Source organism: Neltuma alba, unplaced genomic scaffold (genome assembly GCF_004799145.2).
Source record: "Neltuma alba isolate B1F8T4 unplaced genomic scaffold, ASM479914v2 tig00012607_pilon, whole genome shotgun sequence".
In the NCBI taxonomy this organism is placed as follows: Eukaryota; Viridiplantae; Streptophyta; class Magnoliopsida; order Fabales; family Fabaceae; genus Neltuma; species Neltuma alba.
The window spans coordinates 1-19,175 of record NW_021637052.1 but is presented as its reverse complement, the minus strand read 5'-3'; positions in this window follow the sequence as shown (position 1 = coordinate 19,175).

Below are 19,175 nucleotides of genomic sequence, written 5' to 3'. Positions count from 1 at the left end.
GAACAATACCACAAGCAAACTCAAGAGAGTTAACATGAATACAAACCAATGTCAAGTGACTTAAAATAAATGCTAATGACCAGTCTGCCAAGCTAGTGGTAGAAGTAGATGGAGGTTACTCTTTTCACTCTTAGCAAGCTGCTTGTGGAGGTATCCTAAGATCTAAAAATTTTCTCCCCAAGTTAGACCATGGAGATAATCTCACGACAGAGCTTTGGGACTGTTTAATGGGATTGAAAAGAGCTTGGGATACTGGAGAACGAGATATATGTCTAAGAAGTGACTCTGTTGATACTATAAATCTTATCATGGCCAGTGAAAATAACCTCCATGAAGATTGGGGTGTGATTCAGGAAATCAAAAGTATGATGACTTGGAATTGGAAAGTAAGGCTCCAAGTGGTTAGTCAAAACTCCATTCAACTAGCAAATAATCTCGCTAAACAAGCAACGAGTGGTCGTTGGGACCTGTAACTCATGAGCATTGATTTTGTTTTGTGGACCCTTGCGTCTTAGCTTACTATTTAGTTCTATTGTCTTTTTATTCCTGTGTATAAAAAAAAATTTTAATTAGGTCTCAATACATTGAATATGTCAAAATAGGAATAAGACCAGATGTTTGGTATAGATGTCCCTTCAATGTCAAATATTTACTTCTATTGAGTATAACTAGGTTTTTAGCTGACTTTTCATTAAATTTTATGTTGCTTCTTATCTTTTTTTTTTGAATAAGAAGGATTTATTACTCAAATATGTACAAGAGAGATACACGAGGACGAGGCAAGTAAAGAGGAAAGCAAGAAAACAAATTATCCTATGCTAGTGCCTTTAAGAGAGCTCATTGCTTGCAAAGTGTGATTAGTTAGAGCAATGGCTTCATTAATTAGGCTAAGAGCGTGCTTAAGTGCAAACAAACAAGTGCTTCACACAGTCCACAGCTTCCAACACATAATACAGAAGAAAACATTCCATAAGGGCTTGTCTTGGTTGTTTTTGAGATTCTCCTTGAGCCATTCTTCAAGGGGCTGTGTGTTAAGGTAGGCCATCTCAAGGTTTAGCAGTATAATAGACTAGTATGCCTTTGCTTCTTTGCATAATCTAAAAATATGGTTGATGTCTTCCAGTCCCTCTCCACAAATTTGACACCTCTTATCTATAGCCATATGACATCCCACTCTTTTGCTATTAGTGAGCAGTCTATTGTTCAGGGTTAGCTAAAGGAAGGTACGAATCTGTTCGGGTCTCGGCCACTTCCACGCGATGCTCCACTTCTTACTTTCCTCATTCCATTGCTCTTCCTTTAGTAGAGTGTAAGCTACTCGTACTGAGAATTTGCCACTATAAGATCAGGTACAGGTGGCTAGAGGGTCGCTTACTGAGGGAGGCTGAGGTCAGCAATTCGGCTTATGATGTCTTGAGGCAGGATTGCTTTAAAAGCATCCTAGTGCCAATCTCCAGATGCATCCACATATTATGAAATGGTCTTCTGGAGCTCATTTTCAGGTATTGGGGCATAGAAGAGGTAGCAGAGCAAGCCCATATGTCCTATCCAATGGTCCAACCAGAACCTAGTCTTCTTTCCATCACCAATGCTCTATTTTACTCATAGTGTAAGATCGTCCCAAATATTGTGCAGGCTTTGCCAGAGGTAGGATGCATTTCTTGTGGTGGGGTTATGGTGGGTCGTATCGTCCCATTTATACTTGGCCCTAATCACTTTGACCCAAAAGAGGTCAGGCTAGGTTATGATAGTGTAAGCTAGCTTCATTAGGAAGGCTGAATTCTGGGCTTCTAAGTCTTTTATCCCACAACCACCTTGAGTTTTGGGCTGAATTTAGTAAGTGAGTACTTCGCTGGTCCTCCATTTCACCACACATAAACTTTTGAATATGAGCTTGGATTCTGCTGCATGTTGCTTTAGGAAGCTGAGTGGTCTGCATAGTATAATATGGTATTGCTGGTAACACTGACTAAGCGATAGTGATGTAACTGGCCAGTGAGAGTGATTCTGCTTTCCAACCTGAGTTTATTCCTGCCTTTCTCCTCCACGTGGCTATAGGTGTCCTTAGTGATTCGACTATGAAGCAGAGGGACTCCCAAGTACTTCCTTAGGTGCTCAGCTCTATGGTAGTTTAATTTACTGTAGATTAGGTGGGATTAGTGTACTTTGACATTTTTGGAAAAAAGAATCATGGTTTTCTCAGTGTTGACTTTGTGTCCTAAGGCCATACAGAAATCTTCTAGCATCTTATGAATCAGTCTAACTTGACTTAGTTAAGTGGAGCTGAAGAAGATTAAGTCGTTTGCAAAGAAGAGGTAAGACAAAGGGGGGCCATCCTTGCTTTGCCTAATTGGGTGCTAGTGTCCGTTTTTAACCTTATGATCAATCGCTTAAGATAATCTTTTCATGCACAAGACAAAGATGTATGGAGATAGGGGGTCACCCTGCCTAATGCCTCTTTGTGGCTAGAACTGATCTGTTGGTTGCCCATTCCAGTGTACTTGCATTGTTAGAGTGGTAATGTAATTCATAATAAGGGTTATCAACTTTTCTGGAAATCTTGCCTCAGTCAGTACATCTTTTATGAAGCCCCATCTAAGACGGTCAAAAGCTTTGTCCAAGTCTACTTTTATAGCCATCCACCCTATTTTCCCAGTTTTTGACTTCATTAAGTGAATCATCTCTTGGGCAATGATTATATTATCTATGATATTCCTTCCCTTGATGAAGCTAGCCTAGTTGGGGAGGACAAAAAGTGGCATCACCATCTTCAGTCTATTGGTAATGACATTGGTGATTATCTTATACACAGTCATACAGAGGCTAATGGGTTTAAACTCTTTTATTATTTAAAGGTGATCAACTTTTAGAATCAAGGAGATAAGGGTGTGGTTGAACTGAGGATTGATGCTACAAATGGCAAAGGTTGCCTTCACTTTGGCAAAAAATAGAGCCTCCAATAATGTCCCATTGAGATTAGTAGAAGAGTGCATAAAGCCCATCAACTTTGGGGGATTTCAAAGGGTGCATATCAAAGAGGGCTTATTTAGCTTTATTCTTCGTTACAGGAGAGTCAAGTAAGGAAAGCAAGGAATCAGAAAGTAAGGGGAACGTACCAGTGCATAAGTAAGCTTGAGGTTGTAAGAGGTCAATAAAGTATAATCCCTTATAGTACTCCATTGCTAGTTTGTGTAGGCAATCTTAATTAGATTCCCAACTTCCATCAGGATCTTTAAGAAGTAGGATCCTATTTTGCTATTGCCTTGTGAGCACTTTGTGTGGTGATAGTGCATGTTGCGATCACCATCTTAGATCCACTGACTGCTAGATTTATGCACTCATAAGAGTTTTTCTTGCAAAGAACTTGCTTGATAATCATTAAGGAGTGAGTATTCGATGGCAAGGAGTCACTCACACTGAGGGTTTCTCTCAAGGGCCTTTTGAACTCCAATAAGGCGGGCCTGAATTTTCTTTTTATTCTAGCCAATCATCCCAAAGGTATCTCTATTCCATCGTTAGGCTTCGCTTGTGAACTTGGTAATGTTGTCTGCCAACCCAGTATTTTTGTCCCAAGTTTGGTTAACAAACTCTTTGAAAATTGGGTGGAGGTTCCAGGAGGCTAGGAACTTAAAGTATGGTGTATTGGCCTTACTTCTACCCTTAGGCTTAATTAAGATGGGCCTGTGGTCACTAAAAATTCTTGGAAGATGCATGACCTGCATGTTAGGCTAGTCCATCAGCCATTTGTTGTTCTTTAAAGCCCTATCTAGCCATACAAAGAGGTTCCCTCTTTGCCATGTGAATTTTGGGCCGATAAAACCTAAATCATTTAAGCCTTATTGTTGCATAAATTTTTAGAAAACGCTGCACCCTCATTTCCATTCATCACTGTTAATTGTGGCATTGAAGTCGCTAGCAAGAAGCCATGGATCATTGTCCCAAGGTGCTAATAAGCGAGATCATGCCATAGTTTCTCTCTTCGCAGTGGTTGGGCTGCCATAAATAGCAGTAAAGACGCAGCCTTTTATGCTGTTTATTTCGGTGACTTTTAAGTGGATGAATTATTGATGATTGCTTAAATCTAAATTCTAATCAAATCCTTCCACATCAGCCAAATCCCCCCCAAAAACCCATGTGGCTCAATTCTGTGGGATTTTGAGTAGCCTACTTTCCTAATAACCATATCTGCTTTCATTCCAGAAATGCACGGTTCTACAAGGGCGACGACGTCTGAATTATACCCGTGGAGGAGTGATTTTAGAATGGAGTGGAATTTTGGTGAGGCTACCCTTTGGCAGTTCCAGATAAAGAAGGATAGGTTCATAAAGAGGAATGAAAAGATTGATTAATGCTCTATATTGGAGTGCTCTGTAGTGAGATCGTCCTTAAATTCGCCTTCATTAGCTTCTACGTAGGAGTTATTGTCATCGGAGGTGATAGGCCTTCCTAGCACATCAGCTAAAGCCTTACTGAGTTCTTTAGAAAGGGAGCCTATAGCGTCTTTGAACCTGGACTTTAGGCTTTTCACTCCAATATTGGATTGTAGCTTGAAACCCATTTTAGATGGGCTTTACTTAGGGGCCTTTGGTTGGAGGTTCTCTTCGCTTACACTGCCCGAGGTTTGGGCTTTACTTGGGATGGGCCAATGTTTTTTAATGGTTTGGTGTTTGGGAATTCCATTTTTAATGTGGACTGTTCGAACGAAATGACTGTATGTTTTGCGGGGTCAAGGGACGTTGGCCTGCGTATTTCTCTGTAAGCATTTGTCTCAAAGAGTGACTCGGGGGTACCCTATCAGGATTATGGGTTGGAGTTTTGTCCTTTACAGCTTCTTTCCCTCTTTTTGCCATTGACCCGGGGATTTCACCTTTTTTCTTCCATATTTTTAGAGTCTCAGTGAGATTGCTCTAGGCCCCATCCTTGCTTGTTTTAGTTGTGATATTGCCATCTTTGTGAATATCTGAATTGTCCGAGGTTGCTAGGACATCAAATCTATTCCCTTCAACTGAGGAGCTTTAGCAGTCACTTTTCTGTTCCCTCTTTCGTTCCTCCATTATCGTGACAGGACTTGCATCCATTCACCAAATATTTGAGATTCACGCACTTTATTGTCACTCTCTTTAGTTTTGACGACTGACGTGGTTGGGATTGGTCACCGGAGTAGTCATCGCTGTGTTCATAGGTAAGGGTGGAAACAGGCCAGACCAGGCCAGGCTTTGCTCTTAACAGGCCAGGCCTGTTTTGGAGCCTATTGGCCTGAGCCTGGCCTGTGGCCTGTTACAGGCTTATTTTTCAGCCTGAGCCTGGCCTGTATAAAGGCCTGGCCTGGCCTGAAGCCTGTTAAAAGCCTGTATTTTTAAAAACTTCAAATTATAATAATTATTTTTTTAAAAAAGCTAATATTAAAAAAACGTACATAATAATTAAATTTTTAGTCTTGTCTTTTATTTAAATTTTGGTATCATAAGTACTATTTTAAATCTTAATTATAATTTATAAGAATATTATTGAAAACTAATTGTAATTATATGTTAAAATTTGAAATAAGACTACGTTTAAGTACACACAAAAAATTAAAATTAAGACAAATAAATAAAGAGGAAAAAAAATACTAATTTTCTAATGAATAAAGAGGGTATCATACTTAAATTAAAATAATACGTAAGTTAGTTAATTTATCATTCTTGCAACAAAATTTTTCTTTCCTATTTTCTTTATATTTTTCAGATTTAAAAATCACATTATTTATTGATATTATTATTTTAAATTATATTTTTATCTTCACTTGTCATCTAAATTTCAAAATCTAAGAAAAGATTAAGCTATTAACTATATATTAAAATTAAAAAATAAATTAAAAGAGCACATTAACAATAATAGCATTAATTAATTTTTTCATATATTATGATTATAAATTCCTAACAGGCCCAGGCCGGCCTAACAGGCTTAACATGCTTTTTAAAAAGCCTAAGCCTGGTCTGTTTAACTAAACAGGCCTTCAAACAAGCCTGAGCCTGTCTTTTTTGGGAAACAGGCCAGGCCAAATGCAAGCCAGGCCATAGGCCCCTGACAGGCCGCCTAGCCTGTTTCCATCCCTATTCATAGGGGGTTCTATCGGGGCTTGTTGCTGCATTCTCTATAGGTAACCTATTTCTAGATGCCCATATCTACCGCAATGATAGCATATGGTTGGAAGACCTTCATATTCCACAAATTGCGTCTCTCTATCAAGTTTGGTTCTTGAAACCAAGGGTTTAGTGAGGTTAAGTTTCATTGCTAATCGTGCAAATCTGGCTTTATCGTCCCCTTCTGTTTTGTAACTAATTTTCAGGACTTGCTCAATCACCTTGCGTTGAGCACAGGATGTTCTTGTGGTAATAGTGATAAGGGAGTCCTGGTAATCTGACCCATCCATATACCTGCCTTATCTCTGGATTGAGGGGAGAAAACGTTGGCTCCTAAGGGTGGACTATTAAGTAGTGCCCAAGGACTACCCACGGGTCCCAAGCATGGCACGGTGTAAGTCAAATTCATTTTCAAATTTCACTATAAAGCATCCTCCATCTAGTTCTGTGAGCTTGAGTCCTCCTGTGGGTGTCCACATACTGATAATCTTGTTATATAAGCGATCTTGCCGGATGTAGTGGCCTAACAGTTTGACGACGATGGCTAAGCACATACACCTAACCATGATGTCCTTCACCCTTTACGAGAAAGTGATGGAAGGGATTAGACCCTCTGTGTTCACCTGCACATCATACTCAGCAATAATTATTTCTTCTCTAGTCGACTCTGGGATTTCCTCAAGCTGATTACTCATCCCTATAAGTTTATCTTTGAAGGAGGGGCGTGGGTTCTTTGAGTTTAGTGCTATTTCTTCATGCTCTGTTACGTCCATGGCTTCTATGAGCTCCTCCATGAAGAGCTGGTTAGATACGTGGGACTAGTCTTGGTTTGCCTCAGTTAGAACAATACGTTCCTGTGTGTCTATGTCAATAGATGCTTCATCGCTTTCTCATAGTCTGACTTTCTTCGAAGTACGTTGTTCTTCCGTTCTTGGCATTCGTTCACCCTTAGCAACTAGTTCTACATTCACACTCTACTCCATCTCAGCACTTCATGGAGCAACACTTGTTGTTGAATCCCTTATTGGCGAGCACACCATGAGAGTGGTGAGGCAGCAACACTCTTTGGACTCCGCTGTAGTAGGCAACGGAGTAAGGTTCTCAGATGTTCCTGCTGTAGTGGGTTGCAAGAAGTAGGCACAATAATCAAGAGAGAGCTCCTCTCTCTAAAATTCTCTCTCTTTGTTTCACCTTCTCTCTTCAGCAAAATATTTAACATTATGTTCCTTCTTATCTTTATTATAAAGTATCAACTAACAAGTATTCTTGTTCTTTTTGTATAAGACATTTGTTTAGTTTCAAGGAGCATTGAATATTGTGTCATATATGCCCATATTTAATAAGGGTAATGATGAGAGAATAAAAATTAATATAACGTTAGAGTTTAGTATCGTTAACAAGAATAATATTGAAAATCACTATAAATTTATAAAAAAAAAGTTAATGTTTTTAATTGTTTTTATTAATACATGTGAATTAGTTAAAAATAAATTATAATAATAGAGAGAGGCAGGAGTAGAATTTTTGTAGTCACAACTCACAAATTTGTGGACAATATGTGTATTAATATAATCCTATAGTCCTATTTACGAGTTAGTTTATTAAATTTTTAACACGAGTGTATTGTTTTATCTTTAATTTATTATCGTGTTGATTGTTGTTTTTTTAAAGAGTATATGTATTAGCCGTTAAATTTTAAAGCAAATTAATAATGTTTAAAATTTTTCTTGATTCTAATAAATAGGGAAAAAGATATAGAAATACCTTTAAATATATAAAATCCCATATCAATACTAGTGAAAAGCAAAAATCCAAATCAGAATAGGAGTACTGATTTGGCATTTCTAAATTTAGCCAAAAGACAAGCTTGCCCTCATAAATTGACAAAAGCAAAGACAATATAAAAAGCAAGTTAGTGTAATCTATTTATATAACAATGCTGTCAATTGATATGAAAGAGTTGTCATTATACCAAACAAGGAGGCAGCATGTGACTTGCTTAAGTTTTCCAATTGATTTGTTATGTAATGAATTTCACTAATTACTTATTGTTAATATATATAAAATGTTGTCAATCTATTAGGAAGAGTTGTCAACAGCCTTAACTAGTTAGCAGCATGTGATTTGCCTAATTGCGCCAATTGGTTTATCTTGTAATAAATTTTTATGATTACTTATTGTCAATACATATAAAAGTATTGTTAATCTATTTGGAAGAGTTGTCAATGTACTTAACAAAGTTATAATGAATTTTTCTGATTAGTTATTGCCAATACATATAAAAATATTGTTAATCTATTTGAAAGAATTGTTAACGTGACTAACAAAGTTTTAATAAATTTCACTTATTACTATTGCCAACATATATAAAAACGGTGTTAATTTAGTTGGAAAAATTGTCACGACTTATTAAAATAAATGAATGAGAGCACTCCCTCAAAGTTATTTACAACTTTTGCTTATTTACAACTGCTATATAGCAATTCACTATATCCCATTAACTATTCACCATCACAATCTTGCAGTTGATAAACACTTTTTCCAAATTACAAAATTGTTAAAATGAATTAATAGAGTCCCTCCTCTATTTCGGATGAAAGAAAGCCAGGTAGATTCTCCATCCATTATTGTAATGCTTGGAATTTTGGTCCATTGCTTACCTTTTTCTTTCCCTCTGCCTTGAATCCATCTCTTTCCATCAGCCTCTTCTTTTCATCTTTCTACATTTGGTTACCACTTACTACTCTCAAACCCAGCAAATGAAGTCCGTTCAACTCCTCCCCGTTGCTCAAAATCTTTTCCTTATTACCCCAAAACCAAATTCGTGAATGCCGTCAAGAAGGGCAAGGACGCAAGGTCGACAGAGTCAGGTTCAGGAAATATGGTTCTACCCTTCAACTCGCCGTCGTCAATTGCCACCGAACAACCATCATCGTACTCAATGACCCAAACCTTGTCGATATTCTAGCTATTAATGGTGTCGATATTTCTGTCTTCAAATGTGATTTAGGTATGAGTTGTTTGATTTCATTGGCAATTTGTTGCTCCCCTTCCTCACGTTTGTTGGGTTGTTCTCACTCTTTCACCAAGCACAAGGAGGACATAATCCAGCAGAGATCGAGCTAGTAGTGGTTGTATGGGGTGCTTGTGGGAGACAGAAAGTGAGCAGGCGATGGAAAGAGATAGTGGAAGAAGGAAGGATCAGAGAGGACACTATAGTAAATCAACAACTTTCAAAAATCCCAATTTGATATCTGGATACTGATTTGAGATAAGTGAAATTAAAGTCACTGATATGGCATTTTCAAATTTACTTTCCTTCCTATAAAAAAAATGGCATTTTCATATTTTAAAGGTATTTATTTAGGATTTTCCCAATAAAATATGTTGATAAAATAACTTAAAAATAAAATTAAATGTATATACTTTTAAAGATAAAAAAAAAATTGAAAGTCAATTTGTAAAAAGCATGGTATGCTGATGCCATGATATTTGCAATATATTTTTTTATTTTATAGCTCTACTGTTTATATGAGAGAATAACAGATAAGCCTTGAAAGAGAAAATTAGTGAATAATGATAGTTAGGTTTTCAACAATTTCTTAAATAAGTAGAAATTAATGAATGTAACTCTTAGTTTGGAACTGAGATTCCTATTCAAGGATATTTACAAATCTAATGTCATTTACCTCAAATTATATTGTAGGCCCAGCTACAATTGGAGCTTAATGAATACTTGCTCTATCTTTTTTTTTTTTTAATGAAAAACAACTATCACTCTTATCTTATTTCTATTTATAAGAAACATTTGCAAGATATCTTAAATTGTTTTGGCTAGTTTTTTATTTTGTCATCATTAATTACTTATTTTATGAATCATTGCTCATCCATCTTTTTTATCAAATATTCTCTTTCTTTCATAATTCTCTTTTTTAAAAAAATTTTCTTACTTTGTCCCTTGTACACTCTCTCACACATAAATAAAAGTATTTTTTTTAGGAGAAAAATTACAATTTTTACATATTTATTGTTTTTAACTAATTTTTTTATCTATGTGATTTGGTCATGTGTTTCTTGTAAAAGGGGACAGAAGGAGTATACTCCCTGCTCCTTAGTACTACCTTTGACCCTTAATATAATACTCTTCCGATCCTAAATATAAAACTTATTTTTTAGCGTAAATTACACTATAAAATGGTCTTATATTTTAAACCGGATGAGTATTTAGTTGGCTAATTTGAAAAAAATTAAAAAGACTAAAGAATTATTTAATTATAGTATATGTTAAATGATCTCTCTAATTAGTTGTGTATATCATTAAATTATAGATCAGCTTATAAGCTGGGAAAATTAGTTGGAAGAAAAATGATAAATATAATATTTAAAGTAATTTATTTAACTTTCTTAATCTACCTAAATTAGTCAATTTAGTCACTGGATGTAGCATAAGAGTTAATTAAGACATGTTAGATTTGATTTTAAATATAAGACATTAAATTTACTATGTTTGTCATTTTTATCATTTTTCTTAAATTGATTTATATCACTTATGAACTGATATATATTAGGGAAATCATGTCATATTTTTTATGGTAAACTAATTAATTTGACTTTCTTAATCTATTCAATTTAATAAGTTGTTATTATTAAATATCCAAGGAGAGAGTATTTTGTTTTTATTTAACACGGTAGTTTCACTTTTTCCCACCTGCTTCATGCCACACTACCACTTTATTTCTATTTATAAGTCCATTGTAGAATAATTAATCACTTTTTTTTCAATTTTACTGGTATTAAATACAATAAAAAATTAAGTGAGAAAAAATATACAAGTATTTTTTTTCCAACACTCTTTCTTTAATTGTGGCAAGTTTGAAAAATTTTATGAATTTCATATATCCCTTAATATGCAAGAATGCCACACAAATAACTTATATATAAGAATATGTCAATATGCACAAATGACTTGACTTGTTTCTTTTTCTTTGTCCCACACTCGTAGCCTCTTGTCTCCATGCTCTGGTTACACTAGATAGGCAAGACCAGAACACTACAAAAAAATATGTTAATTCTAGCGGTTAGAGTGTTACATTTCTAGCGGTTTTAACCGCAACAAATCAAATTTGTAGCGGTTAAGGAAACCGCTAGAAAAACAGGTGCAAGAAAAAATTTCTAGCGGTTATCGCAACCGCTACACATCATGGTCAAAACGATAGAAAATTTCTAGCGGTTTTATAACCGCTAGAAAAGTTCCCGGAAAAAAATTTCTAGCGGTTTTATAACCGCTAGAAACCTGCAAAACGAAATCCATTTTGCCGGGAATTAAATAATTTCAGTAGCCCGCGAAAATTACTAGCGGTTATAGAACCGCTAGAAATGTTTGGAATAACCGCTAGAAATGTTTGGGAAATTAAATTTTCCCGCCAATTGAATTTTAGGAATGGCGGGGAAAAATTTTCTAGCGGTTTGAACCGCTAGAAATTTTGGCGCAAAATTTAAATTTGCCGAAATATTTCTAGCGGTTCCGGAACCGCTAGAAATGTTTACCATGCCAGAAAAAAAAATTTATGGTTTTTCATATTATAATTTTAAAAACCATTAAATAAATTATGTTGAAGAATTTTTGTTAATTTGTATAATTAGTTATATGTTACATTTTATATATTCAAATTTTGTAATAAAAAATATGTAATTAAATGATGAATGTGTCAAAAGAAGTGAATTTAATTTAATAAGATAATTTAATTGAATATTTAATAAGATAGTTGAATTGAAGATGATATATTTTGTAATATTGAACCTATAGTATTAGGTTGATGAGTATTTGAATCAGTTGAGGAGGGCATGACAAGTGTGGAGAAGAAAAATCTGAAAGGAAAGGAGAAATAAATATGTTAGTAAATTTTAAATAAAAACAAATAAAAGATACAATGAATTATAAAATAAAATTCACTTACCATAGAGTAAAGAGAAAAAAACCACCATATGAGATAGTAAGAAAAAAAGAGAGAATTATGAAGAAGAATAGGAGAGGAAGGAAAAGAGATGGAGTAAATGAATGTAGAGAAGATATGGTATTTATAGAGATCAGCAACACATTTGTAGCGGTGTTTTTGTCGCGTTTTATTGCATTTTGTAGCTGTTATTCATTTTCTAGCGTATATATAAGCGCTAGTATTTCGTAGCGGTTATATATGTAGCGGTTATTAACCGCTAGAAATTTAGTTTTTTTTTTTTAAATCTGAACGAATTTTAATTTACAGATATGTATTTTGTAGCGGTTAATAACCGTTACAAATTACAATTTCGTAAAGTCATCGTGATAATACATTTGTAGCGGTTATTAACCGCTACAAATGCAATTTCGTGAAAATACATTTGTAGCGGTTGATAACCGCTACAAATTACAATTTCGTGAAAAAACTTTGTAGCGGTTATGTAACCGCTACAAATGAAAATTTTTTTATTTTTAAAAAAACTGTACGAATTTTAATTTATACATATGTATTTATGGACGAAAATTTTTTTAAATAATTTATTTTGGATGCTGCTATTCTCCATCATCATCTGGCCTGAAAGGACACATTTTAAAAAAATTTGTTAAATTTATATTGTATTTGGAAAAAATTAGTAATTAGTAGTTAATTATTTAAATAATTTAAGAAAAGACGTGTACTTGATAAGTGGCAAATTATCATCTCCTTGAGGAAAGAAGTCTTCAAAATTCGAGGGTTGGAAGGGTTCACTGTCGTAAATAATGTCACCATCACCCATATCGTAAAGATCCCGTGGCTTGAGGTGAACGACCATATTCCAGTCTTTATGTTTCTCGTCCTCGACATAGTAAATTTGGTGTGCCTCAGAAGCAAGGATATATGGCTCATCATCTTCAGATGCCCCCGTATGAATAAGTCTAGAGAAATTGACTGAGGTGATGCCCAAATGGTCAGTAGCGAGTCCCCGTGAAGTTGTCGTATTTGCCCAGGAGCATTTGAACAGTGTCACGGTGAAAAGCTGGTAACTCAACTCAATAATGTCAATTAGCTTTCCATAGTAAGTGACGCCTCCAAAGCGCATATCGCCATCACTACTGCTAGCATAACATCTCGTTCCGAATGTCCGCAAACTCCAGAGTTTTGTGTGAGCAATCCCTGATCACGTCCAACCGTACAGAACTTGAAGCCGTTGACATTGTACGCGGTAAACCTTCGTGCATGGTCTAACGGACCGAGAGAAAGAGCTTTGAATTCATCTGTGTATGGGCTGTTGTCATTACGTATTCGACGTGTAAACCAACTGGGAAACTCTTTGTGGACTCTTTTATCAATGTCAGCAGAACGCGCACGGCCCCGTAGCTGACGCCTGAGATAACTCCTAAACTCACTATAGTAAAGTGTAATTTGTTAGAAGAGTCAGTAAGAAACAAATATAAAGTGTAAAAGCTAGTGAGCTTATATGATATATATACTTACTGCATGAAGGGTTCAACTTGGCTGCAATTTATCAAAACGTGTCTGTGTGCCTGGAGTTTCTCTGTAGGAGTGAGTCTGAAGAATTCATATCCTCCAACTGGTTTCCCAACAGGAGGAAATAAAGTTGACGTGGAAGGACCGGGAGGAGAATCATCTACGCGACGCGGGCGGTTAAAAGATGTCTCCATGTCATCAAAGTACCTCGAACAGAAAGTTAGGACCTCATCTCCGGAATAACCTTCTGCTATTGACCCCTCAGGCCATGCCTTATTCCTAACATATGATTTTAATTTTCCCAAGTACCTGTAAGTTAAAATTGCATTAATAATTACGAGTAAATGAAAGAACAATGTGAAATTTAAAGAGGCGGGAATAAAAGATAATCTAGTACCTCTCTATAGGGTACATCCATCGATAGTGAACTGGGCCAGCAACCTTTGCTTCTCGAACAAGGTGGACAGTCAAGTGAACCATAACAGTAAAGAATGATGGAGGAAATATCATCTCCAAGTGACAAAGTGTAAGAATAATTTTATTTTGCAGCTGATCAAGCTCTTCCGCTACCAAGACCTTCGCACACAACTTCTTGAAAAATGAACATAATTCTACCAAAACCACCGATACATCAGAAGGAAGTGTGTTTTTCAAGGCCAATGGAAGTAACTGTTGCATAAGAACATGAGAGTCATGACTTTTCAACCCAGTAACCTTTCGAGCCTGCAGATCGATACACCTTGAGATGTTGCTAGAATATCCATCTGGTACTTTTATGTTCTTCAACGTCGAGAGGAAGATATCCTTGTTCTGCTTTGTCAAGGTGAATTTAGCTGGCTGAAACTTGTCGTTTTCATCAGGCCAAGCCTCTTCACGAATTCCCCAGGCCCGTAAATCTTTTCTAGCTGCGAGATGGTCTTTGGACTTTCCAGCTTCATTGAGCAACGTATATAGCACATTATCGCACACATTTTTTTCAATGTGCATAACATCCAAACTGTGTCGTAGCAAATTAGATTCCCAATAAGGAAGAGTGAAAAATATGCTTCTCTTCCGCCATTGCATAGGTTGCGTATCAGATGTCCCACGAGATCGTCGTCCCAATCGTTCGGGATCCACACTCTTACCAAACTCGACATGAACATCTTCTAACTGCCGCAAAATATCCATACCAGACAAAGTAACAGGAGGATCTCTCTTCTCCTGTTTCCCATCGAAGCGAATCCGTTGCAATCTAAGTCTGTGCTTGGAATCAAGGAACCGTCGATGTCCTATGAAGCACCACTTGCGACTGTGTGGAAGGCGACATGGCACAGAATCAAAATTGCACTCAGGACAGGCCAACCCAATATGCACATTCCAGCCAGACAAAGTTCCCAAACCGGGAAAATCACTTATTGTCCACATCAAGGCTGCACGGAGATTGAATAGTTGCTTGTCATGTGAGTCATATGCCTCAACACCATTCGTCCATAGGTCGATCAATTCGTGTATCAACGGTTGCAGGTATATGTCAATATCATTTCCTGGTGCTTTCTTGCCAGGAATGATCATGGAAAGCAAAAAGGAGCTCTGCTTCATGCACATCCAAGGTGGTAGATTGTATGGAATTAACACCACCGGCCAGATACTGTAACTTGTGCTCATGTTTCCGAAGGGATTAAAACCATCGGTTGCCAATGCAAGACGTACATTTCTAGGATCATTGGCAAAGTCTGGAAATTTCCCATCAAACGCTTTCCACGCCTCCGAGTCTCGTGGGTGCCTTAACCTACCATCTAGGTTTTCCTCAGTCGCGTGCCACCTCATGTGCTGAGCCATTTTTGATGACATATACATTCTTTGCAACCGTGGTTTCAAAGGAAAGTATCTAAGAAAATAATATATTAAAAATTTAAAATACCGAATATTTAAATACTAAATATTGACTCAATTTAAGAAAATTGATGACATAATCAATTGTTTTAAGAATTTCAAATATCGAATATTTTTAGAGACGGAACAAGTAACACGCTGTAATAATTTGTACCTGAGAATTTTGGCCGGTTTCTTCTTTTGCTTCTTGCCCTTCCGTACCGACTTATAGCGTGACGTCTTGCATCTCGTACAAATCTCTTTGTTGGCATCATCTCCCCAGTATAGCATACAGTCGTTTGGGCATGCATCTATCTTCTTATAGTTCAAGCCAAGCTTGTTAATAATCTTTTTTGCTTCGTAAAAAGATGGAGGGAATTCAGCTTGGGGGAAAGCATCTCCTAGTAATTCCAGCAACATAGACATCGCCTTGTCAGTCATACCGCACAAGCATTTGATGTGATACAGCCTCACCAAGAATGACAACTTCGAATACTTTGTACACCCAGAATAAAGAGGCTTGTCAGCTTCAGTCATGAGGTCAAAAAATTCCCGAGCAGTTTCGTTTCTTAGAAACTCCGGTTGAGGTCCCTCTACTTCATCTTCGTTGGGATTCGAGCTTTCGTGAACACCAAAAGCATCACGCACAGCATCATTCACGGCATCGGCTTCATCCACTCGAACTCCCATCCGTGAAACTACTGGCACTGACTCAGCACCCATATCTAGCCGTTCCCCATGTAGTTGCCAAAATACGTACTCTCGCGGAAAAGGCTTAAAGATTAAATGTTCCCTAACAATATCTTTGGGATGCCACTTTTGAAATTACATTTAGGACAGGGACACTGAATCTTACCATTTACGGCAGCATTGGCGAAAGCAAAATCCAAGAAATAGTTTAGACCAGTCAAGTATTGCGGAGTTGACGGTGCAAGTTGATCCACGACCTATCCATCACTAATAATGCTCAAATTTCGTGAAAATATGACACAGAGCTCAAAGAGAAGTTAAAATGGAATTCAGTTGGAGTGCTTCAGCTTATAAAGGAGGGCAGGAGGGCTGGTGGAACGGTCATTTTTTTGTAGCGGTTACAATACCGCTACAAATTTGTAGCGGTTTTAACGGAAATTTTCATTTTCCAGCGGTTATTAACCGCTAGAAATTCTAAATATCGGTTACAAACCGATAGAAATTTCTAGCGGTTTAACGGGAATTTTGTCCATCGGTTTTGAATTTTCTAGCGGTTATAAACCGCTAGAAATTTAGGTCAAGAACCGCTAGAAAATTAGCAAGATTTTCTAGCGTTTCCAAGAACCGCTAGAAATTTTCACGATGCTTAAAATCCAGTTGAATTTTCTAACGGTTTTTGAACCGCTACAAACGATATTATTTTTAAATATTAAATAGAAATACCGCACAATAAATTAATAACATTACAAAAATAAATATTTAGTAAATTAATAAATGATTATAGAATTATTTGATTAATTAACATGTTTAACGTGTTTAATAAATTGTAATGTTGATGTTGTAATAAATAAATAAATATTTCAATATTAATTAGTACTTGACATAAATAAATTATAGAAATAAATCAATAAAGTAAACAAATAAATATAAAATTTAAATAAATATCTAAATAGTATATAAAACCGTAAAATCAAGATCTAATAAAAATCCCATACAATGAAAGCAAATCATGGGTGGGGGGCAGAAGCAGCATCATCGTGATCATCCTCTGCTGAATCCTCCGGCTGGGGGTGGGCAGCCGCTCAACCTGCCGGGACTGGACTGGCGGATGGGGGGGTAGGGGCGGACTGGTGGCATGTGTAGGTCGGGGATGTCAGGACCGAGATGTTTGGAGCTATAACTGACCACCACATGACGCAGAGCCGTAGCAGCTGCCAAGAGCTGGTCAAGCTGCGTCTGGAGCTGACGATCACGCTCCTGGAACTGACGATCACGCTCCACGATCCTGGCCTCGAACTCTTGTCTGAGCTCCTCTCGCAATTCCTCTGAGGATGAGGAACCTGGCCGCTTCGCACTCGCATGAGAGCTCCCAGCAGTATATGAAGGGCCAGCGCCACTTGAGCGGGGCAACCTAGTCGGTGTAGGTCTAAGTCCAAGCCCGCTAACTCGACCAGGGTGCTGCGGCCGGCCACGACCCGCTAAAAGTGAGGCGGTGGGATCCAAGGCAGACCCCTGAGACTCACGCAACTCGGAATCGACCTGAGTCATCGTGTGCCTACCAAAATTAATATAAAGAAGTTATTATAATATAATGATATCTACACTGTGATATTATTTAATATTTAATTTATTACTTACCGCTATCTCCTCAACCTCATCCGACGCACGCCCGTCTCAGGGTCTATACACCATCAGCCACATCTCGCCATAAGTGGGCGTGTATCCCCGCTCTCCTGCTGCGTCTTTTCCCTCTGTAAATGAAATCAAAGAAATAATTAGTTACAAATTAAATACATATACATATTTAATAAATTTATTTCAAGTACTCACAATCTCGTCATAAGTGATCGCAAAGCTCCTGGATCCAGCCCTATGACGTATCGTCTGATGCCTGACGCTCCCAGCATTTCTCCTAGAAAGAGCCTGAAGCAAAATGTAAAAAATTAAATTAAATGAGTCAAGTCGGATAAAAAATAAAGAAATTATAATTAATACAATATTATCATACCATCTGGTCTAGGGGTGCACATGGGCAATGGCTGGGCAGGGCAGAACCCCTGCCCGATGCCCCCCCCAGCCCGAACTGAACGGCTGCATTTTGCAGCCCGCTGCCCGGCCCTGCCCTAGAAGCCCTAACCATTTTGGGCTGGGCATGGGCGGGCTGGGCAGGGCGGGCTTTGCTGCCCAAATGGTGATGACCTACCGATATCACATGTAAAAAAACTTTCATCCATACCTGAAAATTACATTTCATAATTTTATATTTTCCACACTTAAATTTATCCCAAAATAATTCAAAACAAGTCTTAGGAAATATCCAAATAAATAATATTCATAATCTATTTAGAACAAAACAACTCTCAAGATTGTAATTAAAGTCTTGAAATTCAAACGGTTTGCATTAATCTCCAGAAAGTTGAGAAAAGAATAAACATCTGAAAAAATTGAAGAGGGGTTAAGCACATTGAGATTATCCATTGGGAGCCAGGGATGGCGATGTAATAAAACTTGATTATCCATTTAAGTGGCAAAAATTAAATGTTACCTAAAGGATTGCAAAAAATATTAAAACTGAAGGAATGAAGCAATAGGCTACAGGAATACATAGACCATATAAAAATGGGGTGAAATAATTGTAAAAAGAAAAATAAAAAATCTTATAACTCATAATAATGTATATAACGACTTTTAATATGTAAATACTTATTATGCGATACAATGCAGTTAGCAGTCCATACAACTAAAAGACTTCTTTCTTCATGACTTGTTTCATAAAAATTAATACAAAATAACTAAATATAATTAAATAGGAAACATGTAATTCAGATAATTAACCCCAATTTTCTTTCCATGCTCCGACCCCAATCTTGTTTTCCTATCTTGCATAAATATTCAAAATTGTTTATTTATACAAATATATAATGTATAAACTCCATTCTCTAACAAAGAAAGTTGTTAATGACATAGAGGGGAAGATTGACTTATAAATAGCCAACACTACAACAACAACAAACAATAGGATATGCACAATAAAGCTCAC